General features: G+C 40.9%; 1 protein-coding gene across 3 annotated transcripts in view; it reads left to right on the forward strand.

Annotated features, from left to right (window-relative positions):
• The window catches only part of LOC137335258 (extracellular sulfatase Sulf-2-like), a 287785-nt gene that overhangs the window by 53813 nt on the left and 212617 nt on the right, over positions 1-21355 (forward strand). For all 3 annotated transcript variants that reach the window (XM_068000536.1, XM_068000535.1, XM_068000537.1), the window contains exon 2: positions 3722-3822. The gene's annotated coding sequence lies outside the window, so the exon portion shown is untranslated. The remainder of the gene's footprint in view (positions 1-3721; positions 3823-21355) is intronic.

Consider the following 21355-nt stretch of genomic DNA (forward strand, 5'->3'; position numbering starts at 1 on the left):
CAATTAGTGTCTTGATGAATAATTGAAAAACTAGACCTATTGGGTATGGAAGAGTTCAGATGTCAGTTATGCTTTACTTGAAGCTTGGGTTATCAGCATGGGATCTCTGAGCCCTTCAATTTAGCATCTGGTTATTTATTTATAATTAAATAATTGACATTATTTTCCTCCTACAAGGAGTTGAAGAAAAGATGAACTTTATACTAAATTCTGAAAGCAGAAGACTACCCGTAGAAGCCCTTCAAATGGAGCATTAATTCTACCCTTGTTTTGCATCTGTTCCTTCAGATGGAATGAAATCAGGAACATTATTGCAGTGACATAGTTTGAGATTGTCCTTCTAAACTAATAAATGCATATGGAATCCTTTGTGTTCTGTTGCAGTGTTTCTGATAGTAAACAAAGGCTGTATTACTTAATGAAATGAGAGCCTAGAAATTCAATGGCACTGTGCCCATTTTATAGCTATAACAAGAGTTCAGTATGGCAGGTTGAGGGTGTGCACTCGTTCTGCGGCAGAATTGCGTTGCCTGCCGTATTGGTTAGGGCTGTTCGGTAGCCGTGCAGGGTGCGTGCTTGAAACTGCCATTAGGTCGTTGCCTTGCATATGCAATGAGCTTAACACCTGTTTGAGGCCCCTTTTGCCAAATTGGTCTGCGAATGTCCGCAGCATGCGCTGTGCATGCTGTGGTCAGTTTCTTCAGGCACTCAGCAGCCAAACCAACGGTGCATAAAGGGATCGCTGGAGACTGCCACCCAAAATGTAAGTTGAACGTTTTTTACTTATTGTGGAGTCAGGAGGAGCAGAATTGCTCTTCCCAGTTCTACATTAAAACTGTGGGCAGCTGCCGGCAACCACTCGTCCTCCTCCCGATTGCTTTCCCATCTCCTCCCCACCACCCCCGGTCTCTCCTGAGGCCCTCAGCCAGTGTCCAAGCGGTCCGATCGTGCTGCCTCCCCGCAACTGGTGAGCTGTGGGCCTCTTTGACATGGCTATGGTCCTATTTACCATGGTCCTGCCTCCGAACTCATTAGCTGCATGTAGCTGTACCGGGATCGCACCCAGATTCAGGTGTGATCCAATTTCTAGGCCAAGAGATCCAAAACACACAGAAGAGACAACTTTTAATCCTTCGATATTGCTGGACAAATCCTCAGAGTGGAAGGAAATATTAGGTGCTGAAATTATGCATTGTATGAATACTAAACTGTTTGTCTAAAATTCTTCTTCCAACCATTCATTTTAAATGGGTTAACACCTTTACTAAATAGCAGAGGTGGACTTTTTAGATGAACATGGTTGTAGTCTACATTGTAGTTTCAGGGCCGTCTCATAATTGATGTACAATATTTTGGTAACTTCTGAAAGTATGATGTTTAGTTTGTTCTAGACATTTACTAACAATATTCAAAACTAATTTAACTTGAGTACAAAATGTTTTAAGCCTTTCTACTTTTTGAGTATCCATGGCTCTGCCCTCTATAATTCTCTTCTGAAACTATGTTGCCCCATCACTATTCTCCCTGCCTTCAAAAGCCTCCAAGAAACCTTTCTCTTTGACACTCTTTTCCCTCCCCTTCGCTCATCCCCAATTATTTTGTGCACTGCTCAGTGTTTCCATCTCCTCCCCCTGTAGATGCAACGAGTAATTCTTCGACATGTGGAGGAATTATATAAATCTAAGCTGTTCTAAACAATGCTTGGAATTGTTGAATGATGTTTATTACAAAAATGACCTTTTGGAAATCACCTAACACAATTGTGACCATAACGGAGAGTGGTCTTGTTCTATCTGGAATGGCTATTCCTAATATAGTGTGTGATTTCACACCTTAAGTTCTATTAGTTCTTCATAATCTCCCTCTCTCTTTCATTGACAACACAGTTTGATAAAACTTCAAAGTGTGTCACCATTTCCTTTTGTTGCTGTTGCTAGCTAATGGACTCACATCTACAGAGCTCAGTTTACCTTCTAAAGTGTGCAATATAAATGCTACTTTCTGAAATCAGAAATTAAGTCCTGGTTCCAATGCTAAATCTGGAAAAGTAGATTCTGATAATTTAGACTGGTTATATGGCCTACATGCACTAAACTCCTGATATGGAACCGTTTTACCCTGTGTAATGGTATCACCGCATGTATCAGACAGCGAAAAATGTTTTGAGCACGATTCTGAACAAAAGCTGGGTTGCAGATCACTTGGAAATGGTTTCAGGGTAAACCAACTGGAAACCAACAAAGGATGTTGATTCCCTTTGTTCCAGTTTGTCACAGAGAAAGAGTTTGCAGTGTTGTAGTTCATGAAGAATTTTATCAATTTCACAGCTATTTGGTTTCCAAATATGTAGTATAACTATGGTATAAATATTGCATGAAAAATGTATTGTAGAGGATTCCAGAATCTATCTTGAATACAGCTTCACTCAATCACCCCTTTCAGAATCAACCTTTTCACTTGTGAGCTTACTTTTTTACAGTTTGCTGTGTTTATAGGATTCCCTTCTATTCCAGGCTCTCAGTGATAATAAATGGTAGCTGCCATCTAGATTTCTAGTTTATTTTGACCTCTGACATGTGCATTTTTCTACCTAGACTACGTGCTCATGCAGGCAGCAGCGATTTATTTAAAAAGAACTCACTAATCATGATTCTCTGCAGCACTGGTGCTTGCACTTTTGACAGCCTTCATTCATCAAAAGAAATGTTTACAGATTTAAGTCATTAGTCTGTGAGTTGTTAGATATTAATAGTTTTCATTCCTTTACAGTTGTGCAGTTTTAAAAAAATTAAAATGTTTTATGGCACTCGTCCTAATGCATCATAAAGCAGTGCTGAGTATAAGAGTGGAAAAAGTGCCTGGAATGCCCCCCCCCTGGTGAAACATGTTTATCCTTTGGGTACATGGCCTCTGGTAGAACATAAACCAGTGGGTATGTCTTAAAATGAATTATTGAGCATAATGCAGTTCTGCCAGATGTTAAGTGTTCACTATTTTTGTGTCTTATATTTTAAACATATGAATGATCATTTTTGGTCCCCAGAATGTATAAAACATCAATCCTTAGGATTGTACAATTACTAATTATGCCTAAAAATAAATTATATTTATTGATGAAGTAAAAGAAAATGAAAGTTGCGTTTGGGTTGGCATTTCTTCTCCCTCTCCTACCATACTTTTAAATGGTTTCCCTTCCCCCACCCGCCTAAGTTTCTTATCCCTATCGGGCTGATGTAGTGAACTTGGCAAAAATGGAGGTGGGTTCACTTTGCTCCTGTTAGCCTTCACAAACTGGAGAGGGTAGCTGACCATGCCCAATTCATTAGGTGGTCCTGGAATGTGAATACACTCTAAGCATTGAATTGGCCTTTGGATTTCTAGCCATGCTGCCCCATAGCTGGACACATCAGATTAGCAAATTAGACTTTTCTATCAGTCCATTCAAAGTCTTTGTATAAGCTACATGATGAAATCCTCTATGGTGCTTGTTTAGGAGCCAACATACTTCTCCTGTATGAGTTCTGTCAGCACAGGGATCATCACTTGGGAGAATCACATTGTGATGTGTTAATCTGACAGTGCGGTATCCAAAATCTGACTATCTAATTAGATATGCTTATGGGATTTAAACCAATCTAATAATCAAACTTTGGTTCCTTCATCTCTTTGAAATTGATGTCTTGCAGAGTATTGAAATCTGACTTCATATATGTTGTTGTAGGTGGACACACATCTTCTAAGCAGAAGCAACTAAGCTGTAATAAGTCAACAGTTCCACTACCACACGCTCCCCACTCGAAGTTCAAAGTACCGAAGCTGAAGGTAAGAAACATGTACAATGGGGGAGGGTATTTTTATCTAATCACAATATTGTGCCAGCAGAACAAAAAAATACAAAGTGAATTCATCATAATTTTAATATTTTTGAATGGCACGTTAGAGCTATATTGCCTGGCAGCATGGATTGGTAGAATACCAGGTGAATTCCCTCAAATAGCTGAGCTTTTAATTTAGCCCCAACAGTGTTGGGATGCACTGTGTGAAGGTCAGATACTTTTCCACAGCGAGCATGGGAAAATTAGAGGGAGACTTGCGCCTGTTCCAGCAGGTAAAATGTTGGTAAATACATATAAGCTGCTCACGCATCCATCCACCTTGCAGTTGGTGTGTAGTCTAAGGAATGCCACACAAACTACAGGAAGTTTCCTTTCAAATATTAAAGTCTATTTTCTTCATTCGTTTTATTGTTTTTTCATGCTTTCTGTGAAGGTCAGATATTTTCAAAATTCAGTACAGAAAATCAATAGGAATTCCTTTTTAATATTTTGCTGAATATTGAGCACTTGTGGCTCTGCCCTCTGGATTTCTCTTCTGAAACCATATTGCTTCACTTGCTCTCATTGCCTATAAAAGCTTCCAAGAAACCGCTCTTTAACCATGCCTTCAGTCCATCCCCTCCCCTCCCCCTCCCCCTCCCCCCACCCAGTTTATTTTGTGTGCTGCACAGTGCTTTCATCTCTTCCTATTGTAGATGCTCTGATGAGGAGAGATTCTATAAATCTAAGCTGTCTAAACAAGACCTCATTGTATAAATATATATCTAACCATGCAAATTGTTTTCCGGTAATTGTTCAAACAGAAAGACCAATCCAACTCCGGGGGATTAATTTATCTTTAGAACTTAGAAACTATATGAGTGAACACCAGGTTACCCTACAATTTCTGCATGAGAGACGGAAGGCTGCATTAGGTTATCAATTTGTAAGGCATAGGTCCCAATCTTCCTCTTAGGTGCAGGTACATGAATATTACTCAACCTGGGGCAAATATAATATTCACCCAATTGCATTGGTAATATTCTATTCAAACATCATTGAAACTTACCATCTCTGTCAAAATTGAAAATAACAGCTTTGTTTTGAGATCTAAATTGTGCACAGTTACACCTGGAATTTTGATCCAAGATTGCAATTGAGGCAGGAGAGATGAATGGAAACAATTGTGCAGAAACAGAGTGCATTTATAGAATAAATTTAATTGAGTGCATGGTGTGTTGGAAAATCTGATAGATCCCAAAGGATGCTGTTTGGAACTGTGCTACAGTCAGGCCATAGTTAGACAAATCAAGAACATCTAATATAGTTTTTATTTCCATTTGTGGTACATTTTCTGTACAACAAAATAAGAATATTTCAGATATAGTTTTGATACATCGTTAGCTGGTTTGGATGTTATTTCTTGTACATTTTCATAGAAAGAAATAATTTATAGTGGCTGGTAACTGTGTACAATGTATAATATATGTAGCACACAATAATGTTCAGGAAGTGATCCTAGAGGTCAATGTTTGGAAAGACCATGATTGCTTGAAAGAGATACTTATTGGACCATTCAAGGTAGTTGAATTCCAATATTGAGAAGTGATTGCCATGATATGGAATGGCTTGAACCTTTAGTTGTGTTTGCTTATCTTCTGATATTGGGTATGTTTACACTGCTACCAATAATTTACCACCTGACATTAATGGTAAAAACTGATGGCTACCAGATTTTGAATGTTCCAGTCCAAATGCTGTAATAGGAAGTCACCACTGTGGTTCACAAAATCATAACATCAGTTCTGACGAAGAAGACCATTCAGCCCACTTGACTTGTCCTTGTCTCAATCATCTTTTCTGACATCTGTTTCAGCTGATGGATCATCCTCTGTGCAAAGAAATAATAGCTAATATCTGTCTTAAATTGTCTCATCATAACCCTGAACATGTGCCCTCTTGTCCTCTTACCCTGTGTACATGAAAGTACCAGTGGCAAGTTGAGGTGTTTTTATTTTGCCACTCCATTTGCCCCTTTTTTTCTTTAAAATTTCTACCACTGAAGATGTAATCTTCCTTGCCTCTGCTGCTGTCCAGAAAATCTGTGTTCTGGCTCCTGACCAGATTTGTTGCAGACTGTAGTTCTATTTTGTGCCACGCATAGACTCCTGTCTTACTGTCTATCTTTAATGCCTACTTTGAAGTGCATTAGCACTTTCCAACTCTGCAGTTCTCATCCGTGACCCAAAAAATGATGGCTCCAGCATGATGAATTTCTGATTCCTGAGGAGAAAATTTACATTTTGTACTGAAGGTTTACTGTCAGCTGGGGCAAAATTTACATTTTGTACTGAAGGTTTACTGTCAACCTGTGAATATTGGATTCTGCTCTCCCTCAACAACACTTTTATACTACAAGCCACATGTACAAGTCAATTCCTGAGCACAACCTTTCCTTGTGTACCTTCTGATTCATGAGTGGCACTGATGTCAGGTCATGGCTGTTTGAGATCTGTTCTTGCCGACCTCATGACTCAGGTGCACCAAAATGATTTAGTTCACTACCTTTTCCCAAGATTCAACATTAGAGTCATAGAGTTATACGGCACGGATAGAGGCCCTTCGGCCCATCGTGTCCGCGCCGGCCATCAAGCCCTGTCTACTCTAATCCCATATTCCAGCATTTGGTCCGTAGCCTTGTATGCTATGGCATTGCAAGTGCTCATCCAAATGCTTCTTGAATGTTGTGAGGGTTCCTGCCTCCACAACCCTTTCAGACAGTGAGTTCCAGACTCCAACCACCCTCTGGGTGAAAAAGTTCTTTCTCAAATCCCCTCTAAACCTCCCGCCTTTTACCTTGAATCTATGTCCCCTTGTTATAGAACCCTCAACGAAGGGAAAAAGCTCCTTAGTATCCATCCTATCTGTGCCCCTCATAATTTTGTACACCTCAATCATGTCCCCCCTCAGCCTCCTCTGCTCCAAGGAAAACAAACCCAATCTTCCCAGTCTCTCTTCATAGCTGAAGCGCTCCAGCCCTGGTAACATCCTGGTGAATCTCCTCTGCACCCTCTCCAAAGCGATCACATCCTTCCTGTAGTGTGGCGACCAGAACTGCACACAGTACTCCAGCTGTGGCCTAACCAGTGTTTTATACAGCTCCATCATAACCTCCTTGCTCTTATATTCTATGCCTCGGCTAATAAAGGCAAGTATCCCATATGCCTTCTTTACCACCTTATCTACCTGTTCCGCCGCCTTCAGGGATCTGTGAACTTGCACACCAAGATCCCTCTGACCCTCTGTCTTGCCTAGGGTCCTCCCATTCATTGTGTATTCCCTTGCCTTGTTAGTCCCTCCAAAGTGCATCACCTCGCACTTTTCCGGGTTAAATTCCATTTGCCACTGTTCCGCCCATCTGACCAACCCATCTATATCGTCCTGCAGACTGAGGCTATCCTCCTCGCTATTTACCACCCTACCAATCTTTGTATCATCAGCGAACTTACTGATCATACCTTTTACATTCATATCCAAGTCATTAATGTAGACCACAAACAGCAAGGGACCCAGCACCGATCCCTGTGGTACCCCACTGGCCACAGGCTTCCAGTCACAAAAACAACCTTCGGCCATCACCCTCTGCCTTCTGCCACTAAGCCAGTTTTTTATCCAAAGTGCCAAGGCACCCTGGATTCCATGGGCTCGTACCTTCTTGACCAGTCTCCTGTGGGGGACTTTATCGAAGGCCTTACTGAAATCCATGTATACCACATCCACTGCGTTACCCTCATCCACACGCCTAGTCACCCCCTCAAAAAATTCAATCAAATTAGTCAGACATGATCTTCCCTTGACAAAGCCATGTTGACCTTTTCAGGGTGTGTTTCGCACAAAATGTTTATGCTCAGATAACAGCTTATTTTCCGTGCAGGACCTGTGCGATCCAACTCCCAGGCCCTGCAACTGAGGAAGGATGTGCATTGGCCCTCTGGCTAGCAAATTCCTACACTATCACTGTCACTACTCCTCCTCATTCAGGCTCAATGATTTAACGGTGCGCCTTCCTCATATTGATTAAATCCCTCAGGGTGGTTATACATGTGTTGGTGCTGTGATGGGTGGAGTGAATGATACAGGGTTCTGTGAGGTGTTGGCATCTTGTGCAGCAGTGGAAGCTCTTCCTGATTCTTGAGGACGCCTATACAAACAGAAAAGGACTATAGGTTAGAATGCTGGCTGCAAGACACCTCTTCTATTGTCACTTAGATGGCAATATGCTCTGTGGCATGGTGTTGCACTAGAGTGCATGCCTCTGTGACAATGAGTATTGCCATTGTTAATTATAACTATAGATTTTTAAAAAATGTCTCTACAATGTTTGTTTGCAAAAAGTTATCTTATCTTTTTAGATGGCATCAGTTGCTCCAAAGCTGCAAATTTCCCATGCCGGGTAAATTGGACAAACATTGGAAAAAAACAAGCAGGAAAAGGCCATCAGACCCATCAAGTCAGCCGCATCCAAACAGCAGTAAAATGTTACACATCATTGTCCCTCTCCCCAACCAAGAATTCTCCTGGGAAAGGGAAAAAAAAACTATGGCCAATTCAGGAAAAACTCTGGAGAATTCATCTTCAACTCCCTAAGGCAATTGAGCAAGGCAAAGCTTCCCAGTAGCTTGCCATTAATCCATAAGTAGAGCAGACCCTGGGGGATTCATTGATGTCTGCCATGTGCTACTCAAGTCGATGAAAAGCCCACACTGCAATGTTCCATGACCATTGTGGAAAATCTATTTCATTAATTCTAAATTAAGTTCACAAAAAATCTCTGTATAACAATTCAGTAGTAAATATTCTTTTAATAAAATTTGCAACCAGATGAATAAGTTAGGTGCAGGGTGACGCACCCTATTTTGCCTCATTCATAGATCTTAACTCCAGTCTTGGAAGAACACTCTCTTGCAATATGACACCCCCATATTCTACCCTAGCCATTTGAGTGAATTTTGGGATTGCATTGCCGATTAATGCCAAATTGTGAGGTTTTGTGCTGTGAACCTTCACCAATTAGGCACTGGATTGAAGCTGGCCAAATATATTTCCAGTCGGACGCTCAGAATCACAAGACAGAAACTTTAATCTCGTCAATGTGAGCTGGGGTCAAGTAAGTCAGTGATGAAAGGAGTCTGCCTCAATTTACCTGGAATAATATAAAGGACTAGAATTCCTCTCTATATTGTTTCACAAACTTCTCTCATACTGTGTTGTGAATGAGAGGGGCAGGGCAGGAACTTAAGTTCCAAACTAATCCAATGTAAATACTTCTGACACAGATTTTCCTTTAAATATTTTCTGCTTGTTTTCTTTGTACAAAAGAAGCACATCTGAATGTGATCTTACAGATGATTTCTTAGTGTTTTGAATGGTCGATGTGCAGCTGTACTTGAATTCAAAGGCTCATTAGCTCATGCAGCATTGTGCCTTGGGGATTACGCATGGATTCACTACTGCACGCCACAATCATGCTTTACAGTGGAGATGTTTCCTTTTTTCCTTTGTAACTGGAAAAGAATGTGACTTCATTGATTCCTGAAAAATATGGCTCATAATTTTGGCAATGAATATTTTTGAATTTTTCCCCCTCCTGTCGCCATCCCATTCATATTTTTTAACACAATATTTTGAACAAGCCACAACCCACTGGAATCCTGTCAGCACAGCAGGTAATCTATGTGATTCACAGAGACTGAATGCTGAGCTGATCAAATTTTTATATATATATATATCTCTATCTCTGATATTTCTGCTTTTTTTTTGTGAGATTATTTTGACACAACCCTTTCATTTTGCCAACACTCAGTTTTGTTAAGTTATTGATTTGCCAGTGTTTATAGCATTGCTAATACTTGCAGTTAATAAGTTATTGATTTTACACTATCATTTAATGCACACAATTCATGTTGATAGAAGAGTGGTAAATTCATCAAGGTTTTCGGTGCTGATAGCTATCAAGTGATGTCTGCTGGCAGTAACATCTGTGAATGCTGAGTGAGGACAAGATTTGACTTGGTTATGATGTCTCCTGTGGTAAAATAGTCTATTGACACTCAATGCTGAGGTTTACACATGAGCAATGGCCTTTTTGGTGTGGTCTTGGAAAGTAATAGGAACTCATGGAATTATACTCCCAACAAATGACTTAGAAATACATTGAAGTTACAATGCAGAAACAGGCCATTCACTCCAACCAGTCCATGTTGGCGTTTACCCTCAACAAAAGCAAATAATCACATTTCCCTACCCTGTTCCCATATCCCTTTAACCCCTTTTGCTTCATCCACCTATCCAATCTAATCTTGAATCTTGACATAGTTTCTGCCTCGACCACAGCCTTCCAACTCTCGGTGTGAAGATGTTTCTCCTGTCCTCTATTCTAAATCTCTTGCATTTAATCGTGTATCTCTGGCCTCTCATTCTAGACCTCTGGAAACAGTCTGCTTCTATCTACCCATCATTTCATAATTTTAAACACTACTATCATATTGCTTCATAATCTGTGTTGTTCTCATGAAAAAAGACTCAATTTTTCAAGTCTTTTGTTGTATTTGTATTACCTCATACCAGACAGTATCCTAGTGAATCTGCATTGTACCCTTTCATATCCTCAATATCTTTCCTATATTGTACAGCCCGATATTGCACAAAGTACTCTAACTCAGGTATTATTAATGTTTTATATAGGCTCATCATTGCTTCTTGGCTTTTTATTCTATATTCTATATCTCTTGTGATGAAACCTAAAATACACATGGAATTTTAACAGTCTTACCAACATGAGATGCAACCTTTAATGTTATGTGAACCTGTACCCCCAAATTTCTTTGCTCTTTCACAGCACCAAACCTACAACAACAACTACTTGCATTCATATAGCACCATTAGCTTAGGATAACATTCCAAGGTGCTTCACAGGAACATAATCAGACAAAAATTGACACCGAGTCAAAGAAGGAGACATTAGGACAGGTGAACAAAAGCTTGGTCAAAGAGGTAGGTTTTAATGAGGGTCTTAAAAGAAGAAAGAGAAGTAGAGAGGTCGAGAATCATAGAATCATAGAAAATTGACAGCACAGAAGGAGGCCATTTGGCTCACCGTGTCCACGCCAGCCAAAAATCAGCCTATTCCCACTTCCCAGCAGTTGGTCCGTAGCCTTGTAAGTCACGACACTTCAGGTGCAGATCCAGATACTTATTAAATGAGCTGAGGGTTTCTGGCTCTCCCACTCTTTCAGGCAGTGAGTTCCAGACCCTTACCACCCTCTGGGTGAAAACATTTCTCCTCAGCTCCCTTCCAATCCTTCTACCAATCACTTTAAATCTATGCCCCCTGGTTATTGACATATCTGCTAAGCGAAATAGGTCCTTCCCATCCACTCTATCTAGGCCTCTCATAATTTTGTAAACCTCAATTAAATCACCCCTCAGCCTCCTCTGTTCCAAAGAGAATAATCCCAGCCTATCCAATCTTTCCTTTTAGCTAAAATTTTCCAGTCCTGGCAACATCCTTGTAAATCTCCACTGTACCCTCTCTAGTGCTATTGCATCCTTCCTGTAATGTGGTGACCAGAACCATACACAGTACTCAAGCTGTGGCCTAACCAGTGTTTTATACATTTCCAGTATAACCTCCCTGCTCTTATATTCTATGCCTCGGCTAATAAAGGGAAGTATTTCATATGCCTTCTTAACCACTTTAACTACCTGTCCTGCTACCTTCAGGGATCTGTGGACATGCACTCCACGGTCCCTCACTTCCTCTACACCTTTCAGTATCCTCCCATTTATTGTGTACTCCCTTGCCTTGTTTGCCCTCCCCAAATGCATTACCTCACACTTCTCCGGATTGAATTCCATTTGCTACTTTTCTGCCCACCTGACCAGGTTGATATCTTCCTGTAGTTTACAGCTTTCCTCCACACTTTCAACCACACAGTCAATTTTTGTATCATCTGAAAACTTCTTAATCATGCCCTCTACATTTAAGTCCAAATCATTAATATATACATTACAAAAAGCAAGGGACCTAGAACTGAGCCCTGTGGAACCCCACTGAAAATAGCCTTCCAGTCACAAAAACACCCGTCAACCATTACCCTTTGCTTCCTGCCACTAAGCCAATTTTGATCTCTTGGATCCCATGGGCTTGTACTTTTTTGACCAGTCTGCCATGTGGGACCTTGTCAAAAGCCTTGCTAAAATCTATGTAGACTACATCAAATGCGCTACTCTCATCGACCCTCGTTATCTCCTCAAAAGTTTCAATCAAGTTAGTCAGGCACGACCTTCCCGTAACAAATCCATGCTGACTGTCTTTGATTACTCCATGCCTTTCTGGGTGACGGGTTTATCCTGTTCCTCAGAATTGCTTCCAATAATTTGCCCACCACCAAGTTTAGACTGACTGACCCCGACCTTTAATTACTCAGTCTATCCCTCGCTCCCTTTTTAAACAATGATACAACGTTAACAGTCCTCCAATCTTACGACACCATGCCTGTATCCAATCAGGATTGGAAAATGATGGTCAGAGCCTCTGCTATTTCCTCCCTTTTAACAGCCTGAGAATAAATTTCATCCAGCCCTGGTGATTTATCTACTTTCAAAGATGCTAATCCCCTTAATACTTACTCTCTCACTAAGTTTATCCCATCCAATATTTCACACCTCTCCTTAACTACAATGTCTGCATCATCCCTCTCTTTTGTGAAGACAGACGCAAAGTATTCATTAAGAACCGTACCAACATCTTCCGCCTCCACACATAGGTTTCCTTTTTGGTCTCTAATAGGCCCTCAGAGAGAAGGAATTCCAGAGTTTAGGACCTAGATAGCTGAAGGCACAGCTGCCAATGATGAAGTGAAGGAAGTGGGCGATGCACAAGAGGCCAGAGTTGGAAGAATGCAGAGTTCTCCAAGGGTTGTAGGGTTGGAGGAGGTTACAGAGACAAGGAGGGGCAAGGCAATGGAGGGATTTGAACATGAGGATGAGAATTTTAAAATGGAAGCGTTTGGGGACCAGGAGACAATGTAGGTCAGTGAACGGGACTTGGTACGAGTTAGGATCGGTGCAGCCATTTTGGATGAGTTCAAGTTTATGGAGGGTGGAAAATAGGAAGCCATCCAGCGGAGCATTGGATTAGTTGAGTCTGGATGTAACAAAAACATGGATGAGAGTTTCAGCAGCAGATGAGCAAAGGCAAGGGCAGAGATGGGAAATGTTACGGTCATGGAGGTAGGCGGTCTTGGTGATGGAGATGATCTTGGGTCGGAAGCTCAGCTCAGGATCAAATAGGACACTGAGATTGCGAACAATCTGGTTCATGCTGAGGCAATAAACAGAGAGGGGGATGCAATTGGTGGCAAGGAAACAGGGTTTGTGGAGGGGGTCAAAGAAAATAGCTTGGTCTTCCCAATGTTTAATTGGAGAAAATTGTGGCTTATCCAGGACTCGATGTTGGACAAGCAGCCTGACAACACAAAGGCAGTGGAGGGGTTCAGAGAAGTGGTGGTGAGGTAGAGCTGTGTGTTGTCAGTGTAAATGTGGAACCTGACATCATTGCTTTGGATGATGTTGCTGAGGGGCAGCATGTAGATGAAAAATAAGAGAGGGCTGAAGATAGATCCTTGGCTGACTCCAGAGATAGCAGTGCGGGGGCAGGAAGAGAAGCCATTGCAGGAGATTCTCTGGCTACGACTGGATAGGTAAGAGTGGAACCCGGCAAGGTCAGTCCCACTCAGCTGGACAATGGCAGGAGGAGGATGGTGCGGTCAACCATGTCAAAGGCTGCAGAGAGGTCGAGAAGGATAAAGAGGGATAGTGCACCATGGTTACAGTGACAGTGGATATGATTTGTGACTGATTAGGGCTCAATACTGTGGAAGGGGCCGAAACCTGATTGGAGAGGTTGAAACATGGAGTTGTGGAAATGATGGCGCAACATGTTCGAGGACTTTGGAGAGGAAAGGAAGGTTGGAGATGGGGAGGTAGTTTGCAAGGACAGAGGTGTCAAGGGTGGGATTCACAGTATAATTACAGCTGGGGTTTTTTTTTACCAAGAAGCATCACTTCACAGTTACTGAGGTCTTGTTTTCAGGAGTAAAAGGAGGAGAGAATATCAGTCAGGAAAAAGGAAAGATTGATAACTGAGATATAACTTGGAGTTCAGAGTTTACAGAGTCACAACAAATGGTTACATTTAACATTGATTCGTTAAGAGTTCCAATGCTGGAAATATCACAAGGATTTTTGCTGAATCATGGGCAAGATGAGATTTTTCCAATCTGTTCTCTTTCTGATGCCAAGTAGCTTGTATATATTGGTTTTTTTGTGTCACGTTAGAATCACTTCTTAAATATTTGTGACTTTACATGTATTCACAGTGACTCCGGGAATATTATAAATATTTTAAGAAAGATAGTTGATGATCACAAAAAGCTAAGTTCCAATGGAAACAGGTTTCTGGAATCGGTCCTAGAAGAAGAGCCAACTACAACCCAGGGAGTAACCTTTTTCTGTGAGTGAAAAATTAGCACCTCAACATAAGTGAAAGCTTTATTTACAAACTGGACAACACTGATACATGGGATATTGAACTTATCACCTCATAATAGTTTTTTGCCTTAGTGGGTTTATTACAGACAAATTTTAAAAAAAATATTGAAGTGTTGTCTATGAAATTTGCTGTATCTGATTTTTGAATCACAGTAACACACCCTTGGCAGTTACTAACATGAGATAATCCTGTCAGCTACCCTGTTGGTACATGCACACCAAATTTTCACTTGGGAAAATAAATTACAAGCTGAATATTTTCAATGAAGGAGGTACAAGGAGCTGCGAAGTGCTTTGGGATGTCCTGAGGTCATGAAAAGTGTTATAAAAGCAAGTTCTATCTTTCTTTAGAAAGCTGGGATTGAACACAGCAGGCAATGAGGAAAGTAAGATCATCTGTCTCACTGTTGTAAGGTACGGAACTGGGTTTGACCTGAAAATGACCACAAATATGGCAAGGAGTCTGTAAGCAGTGGATTATTGTGAATAATCTAGTCCAACATCATTTTGAGTTTAATTCTATGGAAACCCTGATTTGTATTTAAGCCTCCTGCTTTCTTAATGGCCAAAGTATCTAGTATTTCAAAGTCTGGATAAGAGCCTAGCTGTGCATGTATGAATTGTTGCATATTTATTTGCACTTTATGGATGAGTTTCTTGATTACAGCTCCATATACTCCAAGTTCTTCTGCAACTGAGTATTTTGTGAGACAGCTGAAAAAATTATGCTGCATCTGAATAAGTTAGGCTGACCTTGTTCTGAGGGCATTCAGTATTTTTTCCCTTCAGTCCAACAAAAAAAATGAGACTTGAATTTTTGCTTGTCCCTAGATGGTAGCGGTCCAGAAAATACAGCATAGGTCTCAGTGAGGAGAAATATAAAAAAAAAATCAATCCGTCCTGAAATTGGTCAGCATTGTTGTCCTTCTATTTAAGGAAAGGTTGGGACCTTGATTGGACTCCTATTTCAGCTTGAAATTAAACTGTGTTCAAGTAGGTAATTAATCACCTATTCAGAGCAGCCCTTTGTATAAACCCTGGGGTAACACAAACGCTGAATGTGCTCTAAAGAACTCTCCTTTGACAAAGAGGCAAATTTCTAAAAACGCTCAAATTGACTACGAGAAACGTTTATTTAAAATACACTTCAAAAGTATTTCATTGGATGTAAAGCACTTTGGGATGTCCTGAGGTTGCGAAAAGCACTATATAAATGCAATTCTTTCTTTCTAAGCATATCTCCACCTTAAGGAATGTAGACAGGAACTATAAGATAAGAGTGAAATGTTGAGAGAAACTTTGTGGAGAAAGTTAGCAATAATTTCCTCAAATGGTGTAACTAATAAGTTACGCTGAAATTTCTGCCAATCTCGCCATTGGCAATTTACGCTGGAATTTTTTGACAATCGCATTAGCACAGATTAGAACTTGAAAACCAGCGTAAAAGAAGCAGAAATGAACGTAAACAATTGGGGCCCGAAGAAAGAGCTGAACTTATTTAAGTCCCTCTTTATGTGTGAAAATTAAAGTTTGAAGCCATCAAACCATCATTTATAACATTAGGCACAGCATGTTTTTAATGCAAATCCCTTTGATGCCATGAAGATGCATTCAAAGATACAGAAAATATATTTTAGGACTCGGCGTGGAGAAATTAAAAAATTTGTCGGAAAACACCAGAAATACGACTGAGTCCTGTTGCACTTAAAATTTTAGACTTAAATTCAGGAAATTTGTGTGAGCTGCATTTTTGCATGGGGCCAGAGTTGTGTTAATGAGCGGCAGAGGGTTGTGGCGGAGGTTTCATGGAATCGGTGTAAAGGATTAAGGAAATTCAGATGCAAGTTTCAGCAAATTCCAGGCCTAAAAGTTTGAAGCCATCACAACATCTTTTATCCACATTAGGCACATGTGTATAAGAAAATGCAATCGTGGAGGTTGTACAGTTTTTAATACAATTCATTCTGTTGCTGTAAAAATACATTCAAAGATCCAGAAAATACAACATAGGTCTCAGTGACGAGAAATTAAAAAACGCTTAAAAAAAAATCACCATAATAAACCCATAATACCAGAAATATAACTGTGGGTCCTGCTGTGCCTAAGATTTTAGGGATAAATTTACACCCATCTCGAACTGGTATAAATGCAGGAAACTTAAGTTTTCTGGTCTATTGTCTGGTCTAGTTGAGTCCTGAACTAGCAATCGGGATCCTACGTATGTCATAGGACCCCAATTTGCATATTAAAAGGGCTGTTATCTGACTTAGGCACGAGCTCTGGCCACTGAGATGTAGGGCCTGGGGAAGATAGGGGTGGTCATACGATCAGTAGAAACGCAGCAGTAAATCAGTACCAACTATTTTCAGGGCGTTACCACACTGGGCGGCCAGCCTCAAAATCTCCACCATTGTAACAGTTTTTCCTGCTTTCACAGGAGATTGTAATGACCCAAGAATTGGGACAGTTGCTTGAACAACTTAAAAGCTTTCTCGATGAGCACCCTAATTCTGACATGGGCATAATTAGGTCTCTGCTGTGGTTGAATACAAGAGTTCATTAGACAAGCTCATCAACCATGGTTGCAACAGCTGTTTTTTGTCCCAAAGGGCCACCCTTCCATGTAAGCTTCCTCTTCAAATAATTCTGTCAAATTGTACAGTCTCAAGATGAAGGAATTGTTAATACTACCTGGATAATCTGCATTGACATGAATGTTTTTCAGCTGTTGATTGTAAACCATCTGTATATTAAGGACATGGAAGTCTTTCCCATTCATATGCGGCCGTGGATCATAAGGAATGGCAATTTGGGTGCTGCCACTAATGCCTTGCACTATGGGTGAAATATATCAACTGGTATAAGCCAGGAGCAGTAACCTTGGTTCCTGCTTCTAGCAGACAATGCTAAAGTCAATGAACTGGAGTGCCTTCCAGTAGAGGGTTTGACTCGTATTACAAATGTAGAAGTTCACTCCATAGTGACTGATTCAGGAAGGTGATTGGTGGTATGGAAATTCAGTATCATGGTTTCCTTATCTTCCACAACAGTGCTGTTGCACTCGCTGATCTCAGCTGCAGAACTTTCTTCAGAAAATGGTATGACTCAGTGATAGCTTCTTTGCTCAGCTTGAACCTTATCTAACAATGCTCCTAAGTGAGTTCTGGGTAGGTGAGTTTTGTGGATTGCATTAAGTACAGTCCTGAGGATCCTGTGTCCTCGATGTTCCCTTTCTGCAATGTCCATTATCTGCTCTTCTACCATGTTTCAACCCAAAATTGGTCCTGCACCCATTCACTGAGTCAGCACAGGAAAAAGCATGCATTATGCACAAAATCATCAGCTTCAGTTAGTAAATAACATTCCTTATGCTTCAAACTGCTCCATGTGCCAAATATGGCTATGTACCCCTATTGCCACCCTGACAAAGATCAGAGATCCTGGGATCCAGTCTGTGCTTCTCCTAGTCTGTGTGCCTCAGCTATTTACTGCCTGAGCTATCAGAGGAGTTGGACTTTTTTTTTGACTGTTTAAAGGGAGCAGAATTGCTGCAAGAGCTTTTCTCTCAACTGTAAAAATGGACTTGAATGTTTACTATGTTTCCTGTTACAGTTTTGCTGTTGTTTAGTTACAGAAAGTTTTGGCTTGCAAAAAAGCTGTTATATTTTCAAATGGCCAAGTAGATACTCTAACCCAATGGGGAAAAAAAAGTCCAAGAGCTCCATTTCCTCAATGAGGTGTGGTGGGCAGTTGTTTTTGTTCACATATTCAATTGAATAATTAGATCATTGAATTAAAATTTGTAGTGTCAAGTTTCCTAACATTTTCAAAGTACAAGGGGTGTAATTTCCTGGTGCTGATAGCCAAGAACTGTAATGCCACTAGCAACAGCTTAATTTTTCACTTCGGTTTTGATGTCTCTCCAAGATCCAAATACCAATAGTTGGAAGCTAACAATGGATTTGTTTTCCATGAATTATAGTAACCAGTGGGTATAAGGAAACAATTCACTCACACCTGGAACCAAGTAGCTAATGTCTGCCTCCTTGTCAACTCCAGTATATGGCAGTTAAAAGTTGGCCATTCAAGATGGCATAATTTGGTGGGGTGAAGTCTTGTCAAATTGTAAGTTTTTGATCTTGATTGAGTCATTTGGGGGTTGTACAAGGAGGGGTCCTGAATAGACATGAGGCATTTCCCAGAGTAAAGGATGAAAGAATCCAATCACAATCAGCTCGAAGTCCTTAAATACTTCAAAGAGCCGGCAGAGGCACGATGGGCTGAATGGCCTCCTCCTGTGCTGTACCTACTATGATATAGGTTGCTCACTCTGATTGTGACACATGTGGTTGTATGGGACTTGAAAGAGAAAAAAATAACTGAAGAAAATAGAGGAGTAAATGAAAACTGCCACTTCACTTGGATCTGATACTGTATGTGTCAAGTGTTGGGCCCAGGACAAATTTCAGAACAGGACAAGCTGCACACTCCTGATGCAATTGGGGGAATGCTGGTGTTAGATTAGTGGAGTGGGACTTTAGGCCACCCACCAAATGCGCCTCTGACCTTGTAATTAAGCTGATTCCAGGAAATTCACAATATTTTGGGTTGGCTGCCAGTGGTTTTCCTGCTTGTAATTGGGACTTGCCACTGGAGGGACAAGAAATGGCAGACTGTTGCAAGATTTATGCACCTGCTACATTTTAAAGTGCCAGCAATCTTCAAGAGACCTTGAATGTGAAGCGAGTACAAGTTTATTCAAAAGGGCAGAGAGGGCAGTGACTGACTGGCATGCCACCAAATTTTCTCCTGCTGCAAGAGATGAAATATAGCAGGAATGTCATGTTTGGGAGGTGGGGGAGGAGATCAAGCTGTGCACAGTAGAGGAAGCTGGGCTTAGCAGTTAGTTCCACTTCCATGCTGCACTGTAACTCAAAACAAGAAGTTTAATGACCTGACCAGGTCAGGCAAGGCAAGAATAGTTCAACACACTGCAGGGACAAAATACGCAATATGATTTGATTGTTTAATTTGGGGAAATGCCTTTTTATCACCACATGATTTAAATTTTATATTTAATTTAATGGGCTTTTTATCCTAATGAAATTACTGGCATAAACCATAGCTTTAAAAGAAAAGGATTATTTATTGTATACCAGAGAAATACAGTCCTAGAGTTAAACAATATCTAGAGTTCATACAAGATTCAGAAATGCTTTAACAACAAAAAAAAGGCAAAGTACCTGACCTAAAATGCATACCCTTATTAGAGAAAAAGGCCTATTTTATACTAATCCCCTAAAAGAAAGTTTTACTTCTACTTAGGGTTGGCTCAGGCTTTGAAACTTGTTGAGGCCTTTTAGTTGTCGCAATGCCCATGGGTAGTTTTGTTGCACATGTTCTTTTCTTACGATAAGGGCAGCAGTGCAGAAAGTGGGCTGGAGGAAGCAGCAAGGTAGAGCAGGTTTCCTCCACATGGTTATTTTTATAGTCCCCTTGATTGGGACCACACCTTTGGGGCAGTTGCATGCCATCCAAATACGCTTCTTCAAATACAGCTCTGGAATTGATTGACACTCCCTTTATCCATTGTCTTTGATGTGGCTCAGTTATGCACGTTTCCACAGTGACGAGTCTGTCTTTTGTTTCAACCATGAGGTATGAATCAGCAATCCTTTTACTCCAGCCTGTCTGGAACCAGTTTCACCATTTTTATGTAAAACTTTGGTCTCTGTTCTGGAGTGGAGTTAGGATTGGGTGAGTGCCATATGTCTCCTGTGGTTTCTGACCAGTCTGGCCTCCTTTTTGTTTCTGTTGCTCCTTTCTTCCAAAAAACACAGATAGGGAGGTGCTCCCAAAATAAATCCCATTGTTGTCTATATAGAATGGGTATGAGGAAAACAATGAAAGTAAGATAGGAGTTGAAGCAGTAGTCAGTAGCAAAATAACAATAAAAGTCAAAATTGTAGCAACATGGAGAATTTACAGAACTTCTAAATTTGCCTAATGAAAACAGAAAATGCTGGAAAAGCTCAGCAAGTCAGGCAGCACCTGGGGAGAAAGAAACAGAGTTAACGTTTCAGGTCAAAGTTCTTTTGTCAGAACTGGAAGATGTTAAAGTGTTAAAAGTTTTTAAGCAAGTTCAGAGCCAGGGGAAGTGGGGGGGTGGGGTGGGGGGTGGCGGGGGAGGAGAGGGGAGGATCGGAAAGATAGGGTAAAGGGCAAGAGTGATTAAATGACAAAAGGCTTGATGGTGTAAGGCAAGGAGGGTGGTGATGGGACAAGTTAAGAAACAAAAGATTGGTCTAGAGTAGCTGTAAATGGCAACAGCAGAATCATAACCAGCAGCTGCAGTCCAATAAATAAAAAAATATATACATTGGAAAAAAAAAAGTGGGAGCAGTGGTTACGATCTGAAGTTATTGAAATCAATGCTGAGTCCAGAAGGTTGTAAAGTGCCTAAACGAAAAATGAGGTGGTGTTCCTCGAGCTTACGTTGAACTTCATTGGAATAGTGTAAGAGGCCGAGTACAGAGAGGTCAGAGTGGTCACCCAATCTGCGTTTGAATGAAGTACAAGTAAACCGCTGTTTCACCTAGAAGGAATGTTTGAGGCCCTGGACGGTGGGAAGTATACAATTTAGTACACTGTATTCGCTGCTCACAATGCGATCTCCTGTACATTGGGAAGACCAAACGCAGATTGGGTGACCGCTTTGCTGAACACCTCCACTCTGTTCCCAAGCGTGACCTTGACCTGCCGGTCGCTTGCCATTTTAATTCCCGTCCTGCTCCCACTCTGATCTCTCTGTCCTCAGCCTCTTACACTGTTCCAATGAAGCGCAACATAAGCTTAAGGAACAGCACCTCATCTTTTATTTAGGCACTTAACAACCTTCCAGACTCAACATTGATTTCAATAAATTC

Source organism: Heptranchias perlo, chromosome 19 (assembly GCF_035084215.1).
Source record: "Heptranchias perlo isolate sHepPer1 chromosome 19, sHepPer1.hap1, whole genome shotgun sequence".
Taxonomy (NCBI): domain Eukaryota; kingdom Metazoa; phylum Chordata; class Chondrichthyes; order Hexanchiformes; family Hexanchidae; genus Heptranchias; species Heptranchias perlo.